This window comes from Lethenteron reissneri, chromosome 63 (assembly GCF_015708825.2).
Source record: "Lethenteron reissneri isolate LAM-NWPU_2019-01 chromosome 63, ASM1570882v1, whole genome shotgun sequence".
Taxonomy (NCBI): domain Eukaryota; kingdom Metazoa; phylum Chordata; class Hyperoartia; order Petromyzontiformes; family Petromyzontidae; genus Lethenteron; species Lethenteron reissneri.
Window position 1 is genome coordinate 763,731 of NC_083841.1, and position 10,534 is coordinate 774,264.

The window sequence follows — 10,534 nt, forward strand, 5'->3', positions numbered from 1 at the left end:
GTTGGATCTTGCAGTAGCCATCACGACACGTGGTTGGATCTTGCAGTAGCCATCACGACACGTGCCAGAGAATGTTGTACACGCCGCAGCGAAGCACTGCGCATAGCCAAAGATGGTGCCAGAGAAACGGAGGGACGAATCCTGGTGTCAGTCTCCCGTCATTCGTCCCGCTCGCTGCCTGTGCACATGGGCAGGCCTCGGTCACGTGCGGGTCATGCGGGGATGTATTCCACAGCGCTGGTCAGTGAGGATTGTTGAAGGCAGAGAGCATGGAGGTGAGAACATACAAGTAAAGTACAACAATTTATTTTCTTTACGTCCATCTGCATAAAACACTTAGACCCCCCCCCCCCCACACCAGCAGCCTACAGCACCTGTCATGCATGGCGGTCGCCCATCCAAGTGTTATCCAGTCCTCTACCCTGCTGTTGGCGGATTCCAGGTGATTGGGTCATAGGAATGTATAATGTATTTCAGTACTTAAAACATAAACAATGAATATAAATGCGTGTAAAATACCTCTATACGCAGATATAATATGTTTTCAATAGATGATTGTGTGCGTAAAGTATATTTTTAAAAAAATCATCTGCATCGAAATCGTCCCTTCAGTCTCGCGAAAAGAAGAGCAGCCGGTGAAGCGTTCACAGCGCTTACCGCGATGTCAAACGCCTTCACTCCGTGGGACAGAGTGATCCCCGGCCATACGATCGTGGAATTGTCACGACTGCCTTATGAACGACTTGTGACTGTGACGCAGATGAGAAGCGACTCGACGCGAGTGTTGTGAGTGGGAGAGACGCCAGCTGGTTCCCGCTCAGGCCCAAGTTTCCCAGCTCAGTGAGGTGAGCGAACACTCCCTCGGGGAGAGTCTGCAACTGGTTGTACTCCAGGGCTAGAATCACACGCGCCTGTTCTATATATACACGTCTAGAGACACATCTCACGTCTATATTTACTACTTGTATATACGAATTATTCACATACATCAAAACGTGTAAACATTTGCATGTAAATTGTGATATAGTTATTCATATGCTATCATAAAGAAAACATGTGTTTACAGAGGATAGCGTTAGACACAAGCCACATTAACTACGTCTGTATAGATACAAACAATTCGCCCAGCCCCTGACCATTGGATTGCAAAACCAATTGTTTGTCAACATTGTCGTGAGTATCGCGGCCACGAGCGGCTGCAGGAGCCACGTGACCCTATTTACACGCAACATCAACAAAACTAAACGTCTGTCGGTGCTGCTCTGGGTCAATGCTATCGCCTGGTGTCCCAGTCGCGATTATTCTGTCAGGACAAAATTTCTTCCGCTTCCGTCTCACTAAGTCTCATCAGCAAGGTGTGGCCACTTAAGGAATGAATGCACAGTAGCAACATTTGAAAGCGGACCACGGGTTCTCAAATGATTGGGTAATCTTGACCTTTAAAAATTTGATTTTCCCGTTTAATTTTATTATTTTCTTTTATTGCCCACAACTCTGCGCGCATGAATGCACGCCGAGGGTGGTAGGAATGTGTTGGCAGGATGGGCGAAGAGACTTGTAAAGTGACGTGGCAACAAGGCGTTGTGTGTGATGCGGAAGAGAGGAGGTCGCAATGGATGGGACAGGTGTGCGCGATGGAGGAGGAGAATAGGGAAATCAGCTTGGAGGTTGGAGGAGGGCAGGTGACCCAGACAGGCATTGGGGTGCCACCCAGAGATCGACGAGCCAAAGGGAAGAGAAGACCTCAAGCCAGACAGTTTGGTGGCAGTGGCGGTGGAAGGTGGTGGTGGCGGTGGCGGTGGCGAAGCAATAACAAGTATTGAACGTGCAGTGTCAACCTCTCGCAGTTACCGCGTGTTATACACCTCTTGACGATAACATTTACCCATTATTCTGCTCGGCGGTGTATAAACTGTGTTGGTCGTTCTGACGGTGGAGGCTGTAGGTGACACGACCCGCCACGTTGGTTCATGGGAGCGACTTCAGCTGATTCGTCCCAAGTGCCAGAGTCCCCAGCTCAGGGAGATGATCGAACACTCCAACCGAGAGAGTCTGCAGCTGGTTTCTGTCTCAGAAGTTCTGGTCGTCTCTTATTCACGCTTAAAAATCAGAACGCGATCATCGTTCAGAGAACGTAGACATCATCTTGCACACGAGTGCACACGTGGGTGGTGACGTGGCCCAGCGGGAGCGCATTTGCCATTGGGTGCAGATGTCCAAGGTTCGATTCAAGCCGCCGCCCTGATTAATTATTATGATTATAGACCCCGTGACGTCATTGTATGGCGGCATCCAAATGTTTCCAAATAAAAAAAAAACTCTATTGAGATCTACACCTCGTGAGAACTGGGCATGGCCCGCCTGAAAAATACCCATGAGACTCGGTGACGTTTTGCTGGCTATCCAAGAGTGATAACCTCGCAATAATGATAACAAACTCCATTATCTTTATTGCATACATACAAACATGCAATCCGTAAAAAAAATGTGTTTTCAAAGAAAGTAATTTTCAAAAATTTAATGATTGCATGCTATGAATGTGAATGATATGGCTTGTACTGGAGATGCACTTGAATTACAATCAGCTGCAGAGTATCCCCGAGGGCATATTCAACAAGCTCGCCAGCCTACAGACGCTGTACCTGAGTAACAATCAGCTACAGAGGGTTCCTGCTGGCGTGCCGCCGACTCATGCAGCCACGCACACAGCAGCAAGAGGCCTCGCATTCAAGGGTCACGCTCCACAGAGATGGCCCTTGACATTAATCACGACTTTGTGAACGTGACCTCCGTAGTAATAAGAGTCACATTGGAGGTACCAGTGTGTGTGATTATACAAGAGGTGTAACGTTATAACAGCCGAGCTCTACCAGGGCTTTAAGAGTAACGTGGTGTGGCAGTGGAGCAGCATGGGGGCCCTCTGCCTGCACACTGGACATCTGCGCTCCTGATGCATGTGATCGATTGATTTGCTGCCTCTCTTCTTATCGAGAGAAATGCATTTGGTGAGAAACGCGGAGAAGCATGCAGAGTGAGAGAACAGACACGGAGAGAGACGCGGGGAGATGCAGAAAGACACGCGAGACGTGCATGGATCAGACGCAGACGCGGAGACACGCGCACAGAGCGAGGGAGAGGACTGCTGTGGAGAGACCTCCGCTCCTTGCCCAACGCTGCTGTCGCGCCACTGTCTCTGAATGGAGACAACAGATGACGGGGGGGGGGCCCGTTTGGAGGGGGCGGAGGGGTTCAGCTTCGTTATCAATGTTGAAATATCAAACTCCTGTGAAACAAAATCTCTGCCTCGAGATTCCTGGCGGGCTGCTGGCTCGGCTCCTGCCCACCCACAGCCGCTCTGTTGCCTGCTGCGGCCTGTTGCCAGCGAAACGAGCTGGTGAGCTGCCTACGCCGGATTTGTCGCGTAACAAATAAACATTGAAATGATTAGAATTGAAACGGCGGAAGAAATTCAGGGGACATAATAGCGACACTAAAGAGATGGGAGGAACAAATACAGAGGACTGACGCGGTTTATTTAACATTGCTGTACTTTTCGAAGTGTATTCCAATAAATACAATTATTTCGTCAGATGAGTATTTAAACCGAAGACGTCATATCTATATTATCTTGGAATTGTATTGGTACATGCAAAGCAAAATTACTTTGAGTGCTTCGAGTGCAGGAGGATTGTGTGAAGAGCTGCCGATTTTGTTATGCGGTGCCGAGCAATGGATGCTGGTAAAAAAGCAAAGCGCGCGTCACGCCACCAGCAACACAGCCACCACAGCCGTATGTGAGGTCCGTTCTCCAATATCTCCGAGCGTGGCTACTGATTAATTCTGTCGTGCGTGCAACACGAGGACGCGGGCGATGTCTCCTCTTGCTCGCGCTGGCTATAATCCAAGGCGTTCCCTTTGCCCGCGACACTATCTTATCAGACAGCTTTAATGCCATGGTGAAGGATGGGACAACAACCCCCGTGACAGACCGACGCGGCCTATGTAGGCGTTCATGTAAGCGTCTGTTTACTTTTGAAACAACTGCTGCGAGATAAAGAGGTCCATAGGCTGATGAACGCAAATGCTATATTAGTCAATTTGTGTTGATTGTGAAACAGACACGTGCATCTCTATGTATTTATTTACACTGCGCTGTTGGGTAGCGATAATGTTCATGAACTTAACCTAGACTACAACCAATTGCAGACACTATCGCCTGGCGTGTTCGATGATCTCACTGAGCTGGGAACTCTGGGCCTGGCCAATAACCAGCTCGCCTCTCTCCCACTTGGAGTGTTTGCGGATCTGGCCCCGACTGCCTCCGAGTGCACTGAGAGCCGAGCAGCAGCAGCAACAGAGCGAGTCACGGCTGAGACGCGAGCCACGAGGTTGCGAGATTCGTGTTCAGGCCTCTGTCGATCCTCTGACCAGGTCGTGGGTTCTGGATGGCGAGAGGTGGCGGCGGCTTGCAGATGCTGATCTGGCAGTCGACTGACCGTGGTTGGTGATGATGATGTTTAGAGTGCATGAATAAAATGCACCCTACTCGAGGAATGTCAAATGTTCACGACTGACGAGTTGGATCGACACGGCACTGCGAGGGCTGCATCCAGTCGTAGGCGAGTTGTTATCTCCCTCCCATGGCACATGACGATGTCTGTTGTACATTTGTTCTTTCTCTTCCCGTGGTGTTCGCGTGATCTGTCCTCCGGGTTTTCCTCGCTCCATATTTAGAAAAAAGCGTGCTTTGTTGATATTATTTTTCTGCTACTATACATCCTATGTGTGATGATGATGATTACGCCACTTTGATAGCTATCATTTGTAGCCAGGTTGCCTGTGAACCAGAGCTAATAGGTCAATGGACTTTACCTGCTTCATTTAACCACCCGGAACTCGATAGATTATATCAGATCCGTCAACCTAAGCTCAGATGTGCCTGGATGGCGCGTGGATAGGTGACAGCTATGCACGCCATGTTGCCGCGTGCGGCTCCGGTGCCGTGCTGCTGTTCGCTTGCTCGTCAGCATTGGGTAGTCTAATCAGAAGGTCCCAATTTCATATCTCAGTTGGAGGATGTCTCAGTGAATATTCCATCCCTCCGGGGTCAATAAAATAGCTACAACTTTGTGGGGATATTGACAGCGGTTGTCCTATGGATATACTCGCTCCTGCAATAGGAATGTGGAACATCCACCACTGGCTTAGAGTTGTAATCTGAAGATCAGCACCGCTGCAGTATTCATTGGAGAAATACATCACTTTGACCTGTATTGACGTTGAGGCTAATCGAGTGAACTAAATTGCAAACTGGTCATTAACAAATTAGAAATTATAAAACATTCTGGTTCACATTGCCGCTATAACTCGTTACAATGAGTTACTGTTTGGAAGTAAATGTGTCAATTAAATGGTTGTATTATAAATAATGTGCACAAAATAGATAGCTCTGACAGCTCGAGTGCGTTCGATACGAACCGGCCGTGTGCGCAGGTTAATTATTTACATCTGTAAATGGGTTTTGACCTGGTGTAATACTTAGTGTATAAACGCATACTTACTGTACAAGTATAGATTTGAAATATGTGTATACGTCTTATTGCACATTTGCTACGTATGTGTGAATGTATATATGTGAGTGTATATGTGTGTGTGTCTCATGAAGTGTGTTATGTATGATTGTGAGTGATTGTGAGCGCGTGGTGGAGCCGAGTACCGAGAGCCGCGGCGTGGCGACTGCTGTGGAGGAGAAGCTTCTCAGCGCGTTGCTCTCCAGCACGAGGGTCCGAGTCTCCGCAGGAATCCCAGATGGCACGGGGACTCCACCTCTCGCATCACCGCATCGTCTCGATGGTCATTCATATAGGAATATTTATAAACATTAATAACATTAATAATGTACTATTATTATTGACACTGAATCAATGGCTAGTTGTGTTAGCGCGCTCCCACTGTCCACCCATGTAGTATTAAACGCGCACAACCATAGATGATCGGCAGGTCACGCGTGGCGCCCAGCGTGGAAGAGTAGGCAAATTACCATCTGGAGGGGCTCTATAGAGCTCCCTTCCTCCAGCATTGGCGTGAGCGACCAATTTCAGGGCTGCGACATCGCTTTATCCGTATCGCGGTGTTTATGGGATACGCATGTGGTCCACTCAGCCGGGATTCGCCGTTCTCGGAAGCTGAGCAAGGGTGAGTCTGGATAGTGCTTGGATGCGAGACCATCATGCACATGGTGATGAAGTATGGCTAAATAAAAACCCACTAGACACTCATCCAGCAGTGGAGTGCTAATAGAGCTGCATGCACACGTTCTATTCTCTAAGAAGAAGAAAAAAGCTGACTTTTCCGGCAATAGCTCTCCTTCAGAGCAAACAGAGATTAGATTGATTGCTTGGAACAAAGACGGGGGGGGGGGGTATTTAACACAACTTGAAAATGTGGTCGCAGGCATAAACAGACACGCACATGGAAGCATGCAGAAAAACACAAATACGTTCCTTTGATCGTTAGCATTTTATTATTAAGCACTAAAAATATACTAATTTTATTTTAGTTATTTATGAAGTGTACGTTTGAGATGTGTTGTGTTTCAATGGTCTACTCGCGATGCGATGCTCCCGTCTGTACATTGACACAGAGATGGCGACATTGTGCTACACAACACAGTCGTTACATTCGTTGCAAACGTTTTTAACGTCATGCATGATATTAGGAATGCTCTACAGTAATTTGGCGCTTGTTGGATATACACTAAGATGCGTACGAGGTTAAGCTACACCTGTACAATAACCAGCTCAAGTCTCTCCCGCCCGGCGTGTTTGGCAGTCTGACTAAACTCCTCCTCACGCTTCTCGAGCTGCATTACAGCCACGCACTGGCGCTGCATGCGACGGACTGCCGGCCAAATAGCCAGAAGCCCCCACGTCTTGGAGATGGCAGGAGGTCGGTTCTCCATCATCGGAAGCGTCGTGCAGAGAAGGCGTTGAGAGTCGAGGGATCTTCAGTCATCCGTCCCACGGAAGCCCGCTCGGAGCGACACGCGAATCAGCAATGTTATATCGCTAAACGAACACTCGTTCTTACATTCGACCCAATAACGGGGAATTACCAATTTTGCATTGCCTCTAATTTGTAAATTATTAAGTAGCAATTCATTATTGAATCAATAAGGTACCTTCAGCGAATTATTAATAATGAATCAACACAAATCTACATTATATCAGCTTCTCACCAATAACGACAAAGGCGGCCGGGCGTGGTGCTGGCCACCCACCACTTCCGCGTGCCGTTACGACCTCCATCGTTGCTCGCTAACAGCACTTGTCCCAACAGTCCGTCAATGTGATACGGGGGATCTTTGTCTTTTGCTGTCTTTTTTGGGTTAAATCGCGTAAATATAAATGAGTCGTGAAGCCACCACCACCCGACACAGCCAACTAGTAAGGGTTGTCACGTCAACAGAACCTGCTAATAAGTGGCTCCTTCAGCACACCGCTGTGCATGGCAACATGTCTGGACAATATCTACCATTGCATCGAAGCGTAACAATTGAATGATTCTCAGCGGCCTCTTTGCTAAACGGGGTGAATGATGTGCGATCGAATGGCGTTCTTCTCGAACGCGTCCACGTGAAAGCAGCCTCTACATCGCCCTCTTGGCAAGCCTCCAGCGGGGAGAGATTGCAGCCGGTTCTCGCCGAGGTATAGCTCCTTCAACGCCACCAACTGCTCGAAGGCACCGCTGGGAAGCGACTCCAGTTGGTTTTTGTCGAGCTCCAAGCGCTGCAGTTGTGTAAGGTGCGCGAATGCTGTGGAGGAGATGGTTTTCAGCTGGTGCCAAACCTGTGAATAATCACGACAACCACCACAACCACGACTAACACCCCATTCACCACCAACAACACAAACATGCATAAACACCGGGGGAATTCGCATACGCCCCTAAATGTGTCAGGTCCCCTTGTCGACTTTACACGCTAAGCCAAGGGTTGGGCCCTGCCAGGGCCACGTGTGATAGGCCCCGGGCCGCGGGATGGCAGTGCTGAGTGTCGCCCACTCGCGAGTGTCGCGAGCTTTCTCCGGGTTCTTCGTTTTTTAAACCACAAACCACAAACTCGTGGATGGCACCAGCCAACCATCCCAATGCAGGACTCCCTTACTAATAGAGATGTGAAACCGCAGCGAGGGGTTTCTTCATAATTAATTGACCACCCTTGATATACACCAGTGATCGTTATGACACGCCATGTCTCCCCTGTTGGATGAAGGTGGTCTCGGGGTGCCTCGACCCATCCTCCTCTTGCGCCTGAGCTGAAGTCATCAAGTCCACAGTGGAGGTCCTCTCGGGCCCTCCTCCAGCTGCCCTCGTCCTTTCTGGAGATTTGTTTTCTCCGAGCCCATTTACTTTGCTTATCGGCCACTACGACGTATATGTGCTCGTTCCCATCTGCTCCTCTGTTTAAATGGCCTCGTTACGTTATTTAGGGTATTCATTGCAGCACAATACCATTATATAGTATATAGTGTATGTTAAATACGATGGAATATCATAAGACAGCTCCTGGTAACCTAATGATGCTGGATGCAACCACCAGCAAAACGTCAGGACACATAAACATGTTATTCTCTTGATTCATGTGACACTGTTATGAATGGGCTGTGTCGGGTGGAGGAGAGTTTACCACACCATTTTTGACACGACCTCATAGACAAATAATTACAACCTCAAGTTTTTGAATCTGCTGCATACACAACATCCGAACTGATAATCACCGATTATGTTGATGAAAACTTCCACATTGATTCAACACGCCCAATGATCTATCGTGAGCTAGAATAATAAACATTAATTGATGATGAAAAATGAATATGCTTGACCCTTTCCGGCAATAATACAGGAAGTGTTAAGATGTTCAAACGACAAATAGACACATTGCAAGACATCAAGTCTGTTTTTTTACCACACATGCGTGTCGTAAAACACGCAAATAAAACATGCTTTGATAATGTATGCATTGTCCTGGAAACGGATTGGCCTTCACCAGAGACACAGCATCTTTGATGGCCTTGTCTCACCAGGGCTAGACCAGAGAACGCCAAAAGGCGAACAGCACAATGGCAATGCCAATGTCAAAGTTGGGTTGAGCAGGTATCGTCTGTTTGGTGTTTGAACATCTTGCCTGTAAGAGTAAAGCCAATTTTTTTCATCATTTGATACCGGAAAAAGGGTCCCATAGATATTAATGGATTAATGTAGGGATATTTACACTCCTGTCAACAAGCAACCAACGCATGTCTCTACAGCACTGCATCACAGGGCGTGGGAAACCCACATTGATGGCCAAGGCTTCCCCATTCAATGTGTCCAGCTCCCAGTGAGTGGAGCCCGAGGCCGCTGTCGTTGGCTGGGAGAGATTTGAGTTGGTTCCCCTGCAGGTAGAGCTGCTTCAGCTCCGCCAGTTGGTCGAACAGCCCCGCGGGCAGCGACTCGATCTGGTTGTTGTCTAGCTCCAGCCTCTCCAACTTAGTCACCGTCGAGAAAACTCTATCAGGGATTTCTTGCAGACGGTTGTACCGCAGGTTGTACAGGCCGCTGAGAGAGTTTGGACACTGTTCATTCGATGTATATCTACTGGATTTCAGAACATCGTATAGAGTGCTTCAAAAAAATGTTAACAATGATATGGGACTATCGTTTTTAATGCAAAAAGAACGGATAATACATTGTAACATGCCAACAAATGTATGTTAATGGCTTCAAAAAGTCAAATAGTCTCCAACTTGTTCGCCTCCATTGTCAACACATGCCTGGAATCTTCTCCAGGTGGTCTTTAGAGCCCGGAGGCACATTTCTTGTGGTATTGTTGCAAATTCTCGGAAGTGTTAAAACATTTTGAAGCACCCAGTATACATATAGTCCTTGACTTACGAACGGGGTACGTTCCTGAGACCCGTTTGTAAGTTGATTTGTTCATATCTCGGAACTCAATATTAATTTTGCATATGGTCAGACATGATGGGGGTCACAAAGATATCAAAAAGCATGCAATGATAGCACAGACAGCACACGATGTTACGTTCACAAAATGGCGCCAAACGGTTCTCTATCATTGTGCATCATGGGCGATGCTGGGACTCATTACATCTCGTGGGGGATTGCTCTGCCGAACAGAATAGTTCCATGGCTCGGTTCATAACGTTCATATCTTGGGCATTCCCTCTCTACATATATATTCAAAAAATAAACACAAGCGATGAGATCACAGGGAAGGCATTGCTGTATAATGGGTGGATGGAATCGGCGACTAGTCTGGCGATTTAAATTCGAACAGGCTGACGACACTCTCTGACACGGCGTTCCACGGGCTCCGCGAGCTCACGTGGCTCAACCTGGAGCCGCAGAACCCGCGAGACAGACCCCCTCCACACTCCGCCCGCCTCGAGGGACGACGGCTACGCACACGTGGCCCACGTACCCAGAGCGTGTCTCATGTACCCAGAGCGTGCCCCGCGTGCCCAGCGTACCCGGG